Genomic DNA, 14,396 nt, shown 5'->3' with positions numbered 1-14,396 from the left:
CGTTTTTGTTTTGAAGGCGTACAATTCAATCCGTCCACCTCGACTAAACACATATTGAGAGGACTCAAAGAGTCCTTAGTCACAGGTCTATTGATACACGGGAAAACAAAATCCTTTACTGAATCGTGAAGCTCGACTGGTATCTCTCCATCAATTTCAAAAAACCATCCAACCGGTCCATTCACCTCAACACTGTCGTCGCCAATGTTGGGGAAATGGGGAGCTTGAGGGTCATTGAGCCATTTATAGTCGCCGCAAGGTAGTGCATAATGGGACATGGCCGAGGGGTAGAGAGAATTCATATCAAGGAAAACTGCATTCGATTCTGTCCCCGTCTTCTCTCCTGTTGGATCGGTTTCCAAGATACGGTCTCCGTGAAAAACAAAACCCCCCCTCATTGACCTTTCGATGAACAGATGCTGATCAATGTCAGTGATTAGCCCAATTTTTTCCCCACTAATTTTCAGGATGAGGTCCATCACTAGATGAGGCGAAGAATAATAATAACCCAAATCAAGATTAAACTCCTCAGAGATTTTATCCGTATTTTTACACATAATGTCTAACAAAGTTAACACGTCACTCGACAAATACAGCTTGCAGTAGTCAAATCCATTTTTACACCTTCCCTCTGCCCAAACTTTTTTAGCAAAACTGTATTCCTCGGGGGTGCAACTACGATCGTGAAGACTGTCGTAAAACGATTCAATACAAGGAATAGCTTCCTCGGCGAATCTCGACATGGAACAATAATACTCATAAGGAGATATGCCCTTGACCGTTAACAAATCATATAAATCATTTGGAAATTGTTGCTTGAGAAGGGGGAAAGCGTTGTTGCCGTCATCGTTTTTCTGCAATTGAATTAAGTCTCTTACTTAATTGGGGGAAAAGCTTGAGGACTATAAAAAGAGAAATTTATCCGTTTGCTCCCAGCATGATTCAACATATTTAAACACTCAGTACAAAAACCTAACCTTTTCTGCGGATTTAAGTGGTAGTTTTTAATTCCATATTTCTATCACACCTGCACCCGACTCATCACCCCCCACATCATCAGCTTGTCAAGTTATATTAAGATGTACTAATATATTTAGCAAAAACTTCAGATCATCGTTATAGTTATGCATAAAAACCAGTAGAACAAGTTGTTGTTTAATTTTTAAATTACACCAATTGTGAGACCACCCGCGAAAGCTACTTTTCCCCGTTGAATTGGGGTCAATAAGGTGATTGTGGTCCTGCACCGTGTCTTTTGGGGTAAGGACACCCCTACACACCCAAAAAACTGTTCCCTTGTCCAACGCCAGCTGCTCTTTATCCGACAATGTCATCTGATAATTGGTATGGCATAATCGTGAACTTGCCCTGTGTGCCGTTTTTATTAAAGAAACCAATAACTTTTCCATACTGCCCTCCTCGTCCCTAGTTAAAAAAAACTCTTCCAATAGCATTTTATTGTTGGCGTCGTGACGGGCGTGCGCATAGGAACACGCAACTAGTTTGTGTTCCTTGACTATATTTGGCCTTGATGGGTCTGATACCTCAACCAGTCTTGTTTCACAATCTAAAGACACTTTATCAGATTGCAGAATAGAATTTTGAAAAATTTTAAATTGTAAAATATATTTGCCTTCTACCGGCATTTATATTCTTCTATTTCCATGAATTTTACAATGACCGATGTGATCTGAGAATGTTCGCTCAGATCTAAATGGGGAGAAGCACATGGGGCAATAGAAACGTTCTCCTTTATGAATGCCTTGACAGAGGAGTCGACTTATTGCAGTAACGGGAAAAAATGACCATAAGAATTTACATCTTTGGGGGTTGGTAAATAACCAATACAAAATTCTTAACATTGTCAACTCTCGGTGTCCTCACTGAATATAGAACCCCTGTTTTGTTCGGTTTTTTTCCCCCAGCTTCCAAGTCAATTTCATACTGTAGTCCAACCCCTCCCACCTCCCGAGGGTCATTTGCTGTCTCAATTATGCGTATTTCTTTCAAGGACCCAGGATACTTCCCCTCCAAACAGTCAAAATTTACTTTAGGGAAATTTTTCCCAACGTTACGTGCAAGTCTTTCGCGATTTTTCATTGTTAATTCATTTCATAATGTCCTGTGGGCTGCCGCTAAAAATGCATACTTGAATCATTGCATTCCAGTGTCAAAAGTAAAACCCTGAACTCCTCTGGTAGCCGACAAATCTGGGTGGCATTTTATTTTTAGATTACACGCCCCCCTTAAAATAAAGTTTTTTTTAAATCTACTGAGATTCAGATCCATTCATTCAATGTATAAAATGGTAGACCCACGCCCCCTCTCATTAAATGTATCTAAAGTTGAAATTATTTTATTTACCCAGTTGAAATAATTGTCTTCAAATTCGTTTAGACCTGGGTAGAAAGTCTGGTTGCCTGTTGAAAAATGAAAATAAAAAATGTCCCCAGATGTCCCCTTTTGTAAATAAACTTGATGGTGCACCGATGCTATAATTCCCCCCGACCTCCCCCTTTCGTTCTCTGAAGATCAATAATTTCTTGTATTCTTTCGTTATATCGATGTGTATTTTTCACGGGGTGAGTGAAAATAATACCCTCGGTTTACTCGGGAAGGCTAAAATCTACCCTGTATGTTTGCAAATTACCTAGAGCAGATTCTAACAGATAAAAATCAGGCAATTCCGGGGACGTAACGCTATTTTCATGTTTTGACCCTGTTTGTTCAGGACTCAATTCACTAATTATAAAGTTCTCATTAAAAATGTCCCCGGAAAAATGAGCTGCTGTTGTATTACTACTACTATTAAGTGGAATGGTGGAGGAGGGTGACAGGGAATTGTCAATAACACCACTCCCAGTCTGTTCAATCACATTGGGGGGATGTGACATGAGGTCTCCTAGTACATGTTCCAAGGTGTTTGGGGACAATTGATCGAGCCAGCCTTTATTGTCCTCTGATGGAATTTCATTATGAGGACCCGGGTCAAATTTACTTGTAGCATCATCTAAATATTCACGCATGAAACTATCTGCCCACTCTGGGTCCTCAAGCATGTCAATATCACAGCTTAAGTCATCCAGACTGGCCATTTCCCCAAAAACATCATTAAGGAATCCCTCATGCCACTCCATATTATCTAGAACTAGTGTAGGTTCATCCCTGAACTCTGCTGGTGGTGACAGAATTGGTACTGTAAATATACCTGCTTCATCACTCAATGGTGCCACTGGGAGTGCTATATTTTTAATCTGTAGAAAAAAAAAGTTTTATTTTTTATGTAAAATAATCATTTTTTTATAGTTAATAAACTTTTTCAATTTCTCATAGTCATTGTCCCACCACCACCACCTGAACAATTAAAAGAAGAAGAAAAAAAAAAGTTACAGTGTCTTATGTATTTCATAATGTAAACTGAAAATTGTAAAAAAAATATTTTTTTTTGTCGGGAAATGGTAGTCTTATTATTAGAACTGTAAGTTAGAACAATAGAATGATAGAAAAAATTGAGGGTTTTATTCCAAATTTTTCTTTTATAAATAAAAACGCAAAATATGAGTCCAATACGATTGTTTGAGCCTCTTCATTATAACTTTTAATGAAATTTGACCATTGTTCGACTGACGCAGTATGCTGTACGAAAACTTACTCCTCGGCTTTAGTTAAAGGACACGAACTCCATATGTCGGCGGTTGGTGGCATTTTTGTTACTTTCTCAATAATCCGTATTTTCCTCTGTGTGTTGCCAACGGATTTTTTCGACCTGGGCTAAATAAATGATTTGTAAGAGAGAAGAAATTTTTTTTCCATCCATATCAACAATAAAAATGTTGGATGGTCCTTTTTAGAGACCCCCCCCCCTACCCAACCTCATCCCAGGGAGAACCCGGGGGAACCAGGAGCGTCCTTCCAGGTAGGAGGATCGATACCCTTTCCGAGTTGGAGGGGGTATCGGACTCCACAACACTGTTCTAATAGAACAGTCTCAAATTCTTTTTCTTGAACCTTTCAAAAACGAAAATAATTGCCTGAGTTGGTTCAAAATAATAATAATATTTTCTTCGTATGTGAAACCCATAATTGGTGATTACTAAAAACCTTCTTCCTTTCACAGGAAACCCATTTACAATTCAAAGTGATGAAACTATCTGATACAATGCAAATGGTTTTAGTGTAATAATAAATTTTTCTTGGGTGAGTGCAACTATTGAAATACACAATAGTTTTTTTTTTGTTTAAATTTTATTATTGACAATTTTCGCTTAGTGTGTTTTTTTAGAAATTTTAGTTTTTTTTGTTTTTTGTTTTTATAGAATATTAGAAAAAGAACTAAGTTATATATAATTTTTTAAAATTATGTGAATTAAAGAAAATGAAATCTATTATAAACAAATTTTAAGTTTTTTTTTTAACTCATAAAAAGCTATGCGCCTGAGAAAATTTTGTCTTATTTTTGAAAATAGGGATAGAAAAAATTATGTATATATTTACAAATTCTGACTGGACTTCTATACCTGAACTCCTTTGCAAAACTTGAAGGGGGTCAGTAGGCTGAACTGAGACATGGTATAAAGTAGCCCATTCTCTTTTCAATTTCCTTCCAGTTGCCATGGAGCTAACACGGGAGTCAGAGGGTTCTATCGCTATAAGTTGGGTGCTCGAAGGATGGTCCAGAACAAGTGTAACATTTCCAGCGAATGTGATAAAAAACGCCCATTCGGTCTATATTAATGAAGGTTCGTCATATCTCGCTTTCTTCTCAGAAGGGGGATTATTGCACGTCTCTTCTTCCTTTAAAAAAAAAAGACAAAAATTTAGCATGTAGCAAAAATGCATTTTGGGTTTTTGGAAAATAATTCAGTTTATGTTAGACATCTAAAGTAGTGTAAAAAACATCTTGATTTCAAAATCAGGGGTTTTGATAGTGAGATGGAGGACCTTTTATAAACTGCTCCTCCCTCCCACCACCCACCCCCCTCCTACGTCCATGCTTACGTGACTGTTTTTGTAAATTAAAACTTAAAAAGCAGTATTTGCGTTCCTTATTAAACAATATGGAGAAGAATTGCATGTGACAATCAAGTAAAAATATCATATTTAAATCAAATTTAGACATAAATAGAAATTTAATTAGTTGAAAAGTTAATGATCATGGTTCAGTCACTCCCCTCCCCCCCCCCCTATGAGATAATAATGACCCTTAAATAAAAGGATACCAAAGCAAGAAAATTTATTTTTTAAATATGTTTATAAGGTAACAAATTTTATTTTTGAGGAAATGGGGGGGTGTGGGTTTTTAATGCTTTAAATTTAATGACTATATTATTAAACGAATAAGGGTCTTGAATTATTTAAAAAAAAAATCCCTAAAAAAAAAAAAACACTGTACTTGATAAAAAAAAAAATCACACTTTAGAATCCGGGAAGATTGATTTAATCATCAAACATTAAAAGAACAAAAATTTTATTCTACACCACAAGTAACTCACTACAGATTATAACTTTTTCAAAAACATTCCATAAAAAGGTAGCAGTTATTGATAAAAAATCTACACTAAATAGCCGACTTGCATAGGAGAATTTTCAAAAAAATTCCTAAAAAAAAAAGGGTCATTGATCTTGATAAAAAGGAAGCTTTTGTAACAATTAATACATGAAAAAATCAACATTTTATTCTAATCCCAAATTGCCGATCGAAAGCTAAGCACTTTTTTCAAAAAACATCTAAAAGACCAATTTATCTCGATAAAAAATCACACAGTAAATTTCAACATATAAGAGAATTAGAGGTTTTTTCAGCTCCTAAAAACAACAGGCTTCTAAGTATATAAGTACCCTTAGTTCTAGTGTAAGGAAAGAATTTCTTCCTTAACTTAATGACAAGATAAAATTTTTTTTTAATATAATAATGAGAATATTTTTTACTCACCAAAAATTGCTTATCCATTTTTCTATGTAAATGCTTTTTACAAAAAATGCCTGTAATGCTATCTCGAATATAAACTATTCAAAACTGACGGAGAATCAAATTTGAAATCTGAATATATACAAAAATAATTGGAATGTAAAAAGAGTAACCGGTTTTCTGGTTAAACGCTAAAAAAGGACACAGAACTTTGAAGTTACGCTGAACTTTTGAAATTGCGTTATTCCCTGGCAAAGAGTGTAATGACCTGCAAAAATTAACAGAAAAACCGGAAGGAACGTAAAGTCCCAGAAATGGAACCTTGGTATATACTCTTATTGTTTACGTATAGTATTTGTTATTAGGAAGTATACAGACATTTTTCGGGGAGGGGGGAGATGATAGTGCTTTGGGTGTATTTCTATAGGGAGAATCTTCCTTGGGGAAATTTCTGAGGGGGTGAATTTTCTAGGTAAATCTTACACTGGGGGGATATGGCAGAATTAGTATACGAAATTCTTTTAGTTGTCTTACATTCTCTTTTCAAAATTTTTCATGTGGTGATGTTTCGGCGGAATTATCCAGGGGCTATTTTCCGCGTGTTTTGATTTGCGGGAAATAATTTCCGTGGAAGGGGGCATTTCTGGAGTGATCGAGACACCAATTAGAGATTAAAATCTCATTCAAATGAAAGAATTCTAAGGATAATTTTACAGGGTAAATCTTCCGGAAGAAATTTTACAGGGAAGAGGATTCTCAGCGAGGAAGGAACTGTCTGGAGTGAATTTGACGGGGGGGGGCACTTTACGTTGGATAAAGTTTCTACGGAGGAGTGTTTCGTGAGGCGGAGGGGTATATTTCATAGGATGAACCATATTTACCTGCATTATTTGAAAACCAAATATAAATTACTTCACATATGAAGGGTTGCCCCCTCCTCAATATCTTACTCTTTACGCTAAAGTTTGACTGTTTGTCCCAATTTTTTAACAGTGGCTACTGAAACACGGGGACCGTTTAATTAGAATAGAAGCTGTTTTAAACGGCTAACAGCTTTATCGTAAAGAGCAAGGTATTGAGGAAGGGGCAACACTTCATATACAGAATAGATCTGCCAAAATTAATATACAATTTTTTTTTTTTAAATTCACATGTATCGTGAGCCAAATTCGAACCTCCATTAGTTGAAAAACGTTCAGAAATTAAATTAAAAAAAACAAGTTTTTTTTTTAACTGAAAGTAAGGAGCGATATTAAAACTTAAAACCAACAGAAATTATTCTGTATATAAAAGGGGCTGTCCCCTCCTCAACCCCTCGCTATTTACGCTAAAGTTTGACTCTTTGTCACTTTTGCCTCCTAAATCAATATTCGTGTTTTTTATACTTGGCTTTTATATTTTCAGTAAATCGCTAGTTTTCTTTATTCCTACAAACATAGGGAAATACAATAAGTTGATTTATTTGTATTGGTTATTGATATGTTTTAGACAGACTGTGAAGCAACCATTTTCGTTCGTTTTAAGTTTCAACTTTGCTCTTTACTTTCCTCACAAAAACTTTGATTTTTAAATTAATCTTAGCCCGTTTTAATTTAAATTTGGTTTTGAAGCAACATGATCTTTTTTCTTGGGGGTGGGGGGCAACCCCCTATTACACGAATAATTTCGTTTCGTTTTAATTTTTGATGTCGCTACTTACTTTCAGTTAAAAAAAAACTTTTTTTTTTTATTTGATTTCTTACCATTTCAGATCTAAGGGAGATAAAACCACCCTAGATACTGCAAACAACCCCGACAGTTATGAAAAGCTTTCATTTTACAACAAAAAGTTTAATATCCATAATTTACAAAATAATAAATGTTTAGGCACTGAAGATAGAAATGCATATCATGAAATAGGGTTGAAAACTGTCAGTGAAATTTGCAAAATACTTCGAAATTTTTCAGACAAATAACTATAATAGTTGGGAAAGTTTCAATACAGTTTTACGTCGTAGTCCCATAAAACATTAAATTATCTTCCTGAGAACAAAATTCTGTATATCTTTTAGATCTCTAGGAAACAATTCGGGAAAAATTGATGTCGTATGCCAAATTCTGATTTGTTGTATTATGCTTCGTAAAATCGTTTCGTTCACTTAATTCCCAATATTGTCAAATTTGTTTATATCCTAAATGTAATTTTTTTCTAGACATAGAATAATTTTCTCCAGCGCAGATAGATCGATCTTTACCTTATTAGAACTGGAACCGACATTACTATGTGTTTAACGTTTTAATATATTTTATAAGTTTAATGCCATGCAGAGCAAGCAAGAAAACATTCTTTCTTCCACATTAAAATAAACTACACAATGAGAAATAATTTCTAATATTGTTATCGTGCACCGGTTTCCTTGGCATTCTGGAAATAACTATTTTTTCTAAACAAGATTCTTTAGGTTTTAAAAACATCAGCAAAATTTCCGTATCTCTAACTTATTTCACTAAACATCTCCCCCTCAGGTAAACATAAAAAAAACTTTAGACATACAGGTGTGGAACAGCAATAAACAAGGAAAAGTTGGAATGTGATCTGACAACTATAATAATATCATGGAAAAAAATAATACAAATAGGTTTTTACTACTATGATCAACTGTAACTCGAGTCAAGGGTTTTTGACCATAGTTATTACAATAGTACCGTTTTGTACTTCCAAGCTTTTTCACTTAAGAAGTGGCACCAAAAGTGCCGTTTTTAATGCTATTTGGCATTTACGGATGGTATAAATGATAAAAATCACGTAGTTATAAGCAATAGCTTTGAAATGAGTCAATAAACACCTCTCTAAAAGGTTCTGGTAGCCCACCAGAACCAGCTTTTTTACTTGAGACATAGCACCAAAAGGGACTTTTTAGTGCCAGTTGGTACTTTCAGATGGATGAATTTATAGGAAGAACGTAAGTATGAGTGATAGCTTTTAAATAAGTGATTTCTCTATGGTGTTCTGGTAACCCGCTGGCTGAGAAAAAAAAAGAAAAAAAAGAAAAAAAGAAAAAAAAGAGACAGATCAGTCCTACCCACGCAAAAAAGTGATTTTCCTTGTTGCTCAATTTGGGGAACTGTAATTCTCCTTAACAAGATTTTCGACCATTCTGATTCCGATAGTGCATTTTTCATTTTGATATGAAGTCATGTTCGAGGAATTTCAGGCTCTTTTTGAAATCACCATAAATTTCTTTTCGCAATAAATTTTTATTTTTAAGATGAACGGAAATAATAGCTATCATTCCTGAATCTGTGTCAGATGGAAATTTTGTATCACTAGAGAGTTTTTTTAATTTTTGTTACTATGGGCTATGGTTCGGTCTTTACTAGGTTGCAGCTACTGCTGTAGCCATGATGATAATTCTTATCAAAGGCTTTTGAGAGCAGTGAAAGGATCAGATCACATTGAGAGAAAAATTGAGAGAAAAATCTCACATTGAGAGAAAGACTCAGAACATCTAAAATGCGAATTGTTTGCTGTGATTTGAAAAAATCACATTTACCCAAGTCCTTGCTTTCATTTATGTTTTAATCATAGTTATTACGGTTTATAGTTTCATGCTTCGTGTCTCCCTAAAGTGATTTTAACTTCCTTTTCGAAGTTAAAATTTAAGCTGATTTCGATGCAGCATGTATCAAAGACAATATAATCTACTAATGTATCCATTTGCGTCATCATCCTAGTGCCAAAGAGAAACAACTGTAACTATGATTAATAGCTATTATCAGCTACACCGCAAATATAGCAATTTGCTCTTTTTTAGTCCTTTGTGCAATTCTGGGTATTTTTTCTGGCCACACCCTTGAAATTGAGATTATTCAGGTTATTAGCAAAACCATTATGTTGGTTAAGTCAAAACTTTAGGCATTAAAATTTAAAGAATTATTTTAGACGACTGTATTTCAAAGCCCAATTTGATGGTTTTTTTTTATTTCTTTCATCAAATTGAGGGTATTTTTCTAGCAAAATTTCTAAATTTGATATCGTTTCAAACTGCTTATATAAGTATTTACTCAGACGGCTGTTTTGACTGAAGCTCTGTGTTTTTTGGGTCTACACATTAAATTTTAAGCTTATTTACGAAATTAAACACCAAAATGCTAAATAAATGTAACAATTCTAATCTTTCGTTAGATGAAATTGAATATAAGTGATTATAATCGATGTCAAACTTAATGTTTCATGGTTTATTTCAAGTTATTACCTTAAGATTGGGACTTGATGGAAATGATAACTTTCCAATACCAAATTACTGTATTCGTCAGTATTCTTTTTGTCAGTGTTTGTCAGTATTTTTTCAGTATGTTGAAATTTCCAGTATGGTAATCTAGAAAACAAACCAAGAAATTTCTTTGGTAATGCCCAAATCCAATTGTCTGTTTAGATATTCCTGCAGTTCCGGATTCAGAGCATCTTTCGATTACTCCCTTGATATTAATATTAATTAATTTCAATAATAAAAATCTAATAAGTAAGTATAATATCAAGCTTTAAAAACGTAAATGAGAAACTTCTATTTGAATGTCGAAATTTAAAGCTATTTTTAATTTATTTCTTGCAATTTAGAACATTTCTAATTTATTAAAGCTATTTTTCTAAGCTATTTTCAATTTATTTCTTGCAATTCAGAACATTTTGCTAAATATACAATTGAAATTGAGAATTTTTAAAGATTTCTTGGAAGCATATTATATAATTAATTTTTTTCTGAATTTCAGGGACTGTTTCAATTTGATTAATTTCAATCAAATTTGTAGGATTAATTTCAACCCTGCAGATCTAGCAAAATCGAAAGAAAAAACGTATGTTGATTCCTGCCCAAACGTGCTCTTAAGTCACTGAACACAATTAACATGACTTCTAAACATCGAACAGTAGCTAATATATTCTTGAAAACTGTGGTAAACACAAAACAGAACACAAATAAACAAGAAGCACAATAACATTTTGCAAAAAAATATCGTAGGAAATTCTGGGGAAAATTGTGGACATCGTTTGGTTTTTGGGGCATTTGAGCCTTTTATTTTCCTTCCCCTGCCCACTTGCGTGTAGAAACAATGGGAGGGGCAGACTTAAGAATATAGCAGAGGTGGTTTTAGAGGGGACTTACTTCGGGCGCAGACATTTTAGGGGTGCAACATTTCAAATAAATAATATAACAGCCATAACCATTTTTGTAAATTTTTAAATTTTGATTTCATTAAGCTTAAGTATTAGGCATAGTTAATAAATTGAAATAATTTATTAATAAAATAAAATAAGTTAAAGAATAAAAAACAAATTAAATAATTATAATTAAAATAATTAAATTATATAAAATAAATTAAAATAATTAATAATGATGAAATACTCTAATGATTTAAATAATAAGTTGAAAAAAAAACTAAAAAATAACCTTGTCAATTGATTAATAAACTGAAATTAATTTTGAGACTAAATGAAATTTTTTTTATTTGGCTTGAAAATTTTTTGGGAGACAGGGGGGGGGGAGTGTTAATAATGATTTTGCCCTGGGTGCAAGAGAGGCCAGAACCACCACTAGAATATCGACCAACTTAGAAGAAAAAACAAAGCCCCGCCCCCTCCGATAAAACAAAAAACTGGTCTCGTTTATACCTGCTGGATATTGTCTGTGGTACCAAATATATTGCCTGGGATGTCAGTGGCTAGGACTCTCCCAAAATCAGAACGAAGTGGCGCCACTTGTGTTACAATAAGTGTGATGGCAGAGTTATGCAAACACGTGGCGTGAAATGTACCGTACTTTGTGGAGCCAATGGTGCTCTGTAATGTAGCTTGGCTGCGGAGAGCCAGTAACCCTTATTTAAAAGTTAAATTTGTTACTATTCCTAAACTCAAGCAAGTTCTATTAATTGGATGAATGGTTCCATCCGTTTTCTCTTGTTTGGTTCTGAATGTGTTTAGAGGTTTCAATTTCTCTTAAAATGTGCCATATATCTCCTTTTCGCACACAGAAATAGTTAAGAAACGGAGCTTATAGGGTTCGAACTATTTTTACTGCATCTGTAATGCCATAGCCAAATTATAATTTGTTACTTATCGGTTATTGGAGACACGCCCAAAAAGAGAAGTTCTGTTAATCCTGGTGAAAAATAAGAAAACAAGATGATAAAATAATACTTTAAGAAAAAAATTATGGAAACCTAACCTATTTTTCAGGGGGGGGGAGGGGGCTAAAACAAATTAAAACGCATCAAAAATGTGTTTATGTTCATTTTTGTTAAGTTTTACGAATCGGACAAACCCCCATAGAGGGGTTCAAATCCTCTAACCCCGCTGGATACGGCCTTGTGTAACATAACACATTTTTACTTACCGCTGCCAAATTACAACTAGAAGCTACAAGGTTAGAAAGAGTACTCCTTCGCTGTTCAATTCTAGTTATACCTGTTTATTGCTATCTGTGGCACTAGATATAATAACAAAATAAAAACAATTCTCTTTCTGACTACAGTGTAACACATCAACTCTTAATAAAAATTATGCAAAAATCCGGCTATCAATTTTTTACCTTCACTCTGTTCAATCTACAAAAAAAAAGTGATCATCATTAACAAACAGGTTTTACTTTTAGTTTAAATGTTATTTTATATTCGCCATAAATCTTAAGTCATAATAAATACAGAAATAAAAATGTAATAAAGAAAAATGCGAACAAAAATCCAAAGCAATAAAAAAGGAATAATGGGGTATTCATGCCATATGGGACATACAGACAAAATATTCATAATTATAAGCATGGAAATTGACTGACAGAGAATTTTTTTTTTTAAATGATCGCAAAATCATTCATTTTACAACATTTTATTTTGTAGAAAAAAAAGTCATAACCTGAGGAATGTGAATGAATTAATAATTCCTTCAAACCTTTTATTGCTTGATGAACAAGGGTTGGTCTGTGAAACTAAGACAAAGGTTATAAAATTTTTGAAAGTGTGTAAAATTCTTGAAAATTTACTTAAAAATCGGCAGGAACTTCAAAAGGCTGTGCATTTAAAATAAACATTGGTACTAATCTGTTATACCGCCTATATTAAGTTCTTCATCCATTGACGCACTGTAGAACCGGCTTCTTCGTTAGTTTCTTTCGGCTTAGCGTTACACCAGACAAAGACAAGTGACAGAATAGATGGGAAATACATAATTTGGGCTACATATTTGCACATTTGGGGGTGGGGAGGGGTGAAGGCAAATTGTTTGGACAGTGTGAAGTTAGAAAACAATTCTTACTTCATAATATGGAGAATAATCGTACCTAACACATTTTGCATGCAGTCCCGCTATATTTTGCCCCACCCCTCCTAATGTGCAAATATATAGCCCAAACTGGTTTCTAAAGTATTATATGTCATCATATTTTGTGATATTTCATTAGGATTAGTCAGAGAAACAGGCTCTACTTAGATGAAGAACTTAACATAGGCGCTATAACATATAAGTACCCAAACATTTTTAAAAAGGATCAGTATGGGTAGAACTGATTAGGTTAAAATTACTTTATAGTTCTTAGCACTTATTGATGCCTTATAATGAGACCTTTAATTCACAGTGACATTTGACGCATACCGAAAATAGGTAGCGGTAGTTCGAGTCAGTCGCAGTTTTTTAACCAATCAGGAAACTCTATGAAGGATATGATTGGCTCAAATTAGTTATATAGCTAATTCTTAGAATTACTAAAATCTTATTGTGAATGGGCCTTTAACAGTTTACTCTTACGCATTGGGCATTGGCAATATTCCAGTTCTTTGCTACTATACCAATTTTGAAGTTGAAAATATTTCGAAGGGGATAGATATCTGAAAAAAAAAATCCAATTATGCGGGCTATATAAGGAATTTAAGGACGAATCCTTAGAATCTCAAGATGTCCGGAGACTGGAGCTTAAAAGCCCCACCCCGTGTTCATACCTGGTTTTAAGGGTTAAATTAATTTATTATTCATAACTATTAATAAAAAACATAGCAAATGGGAAAGAGCCAGATCATTGGTGCTTTAACAGCTTTTATATTGGAATTGAACCTAATACCCTTCTGCAGGACCATACAAATTCATTCCTATCAGCTCTGATTTTCCTTACCATCATCAGTGCTTACGCAAATTTTATTATTTTATAATTTTCAACTAATTTTTAGTTAATTAACAATTAGTTATTAATTTTAATTGATAAAAATAAATAATCATATTCAAATTAGTATTTGAATATTAACAACTATTACTTTTATTATTAATTACTATTAATTCAATAGACCAAAGTGAAGTATTATGTATATAAATTTCTAAAGCGGCTTTCCTTGGATGAAGCATTAGCTTTGTTGTCAGAATTCCCCGTAAAAGTTAAATATATAATCCAAAATGCTAACCTCCTTGAAGCACTTGTGCCTTGAAGCAGTAGTCCTTTGACTAGTGCTTCAAATTGTGCTGCAATATTGAGTT

At 33.7% G+C, this 14,396-nt stretch overlaps 1 protein-coding gene across 1 annotated transcript in view; it reads right to left on the bottom strand.

The window, feature by feature from the left end:
* Positions 1-12,291, bottom strand: part of LOC148948458 (angio-associated migratory cell protein) — a 137,744-nt gene extending 125,453 nt beyond the window's left edge. The window contains exon 1 of the mRNA XM_089093932.1: positions 12,277-12,291. The gene's annotated coding sequence lies outside the window, so the exon portion shown is untranslated. The remainder of the gene's footprint in view (positions 1-12,276) is intronic.
* Between the last annotated feature and the right edge of the window lie 2,105 nt (positions 12,292-14,396).

This window comes from Artemia sp. Qi Xiang Cuo, chromosome 9, assembly GCF_049724085.1.
Source record: "Artemia sp. Qi Xiang Cuo chromosome 9, ASM4972408v1, whole genome shotgun sequence".
Taxonomy (NCBI): Eukaryota; Metazoa; Arthropoda; class Branchiopoda; order Anostraca; family Artemiidae; genus Artemia; species Artemia sp. Qi Xiang Cuo.
This window is presented reverse-complemented; position numbering and strand designations above follow the sequence as displayed.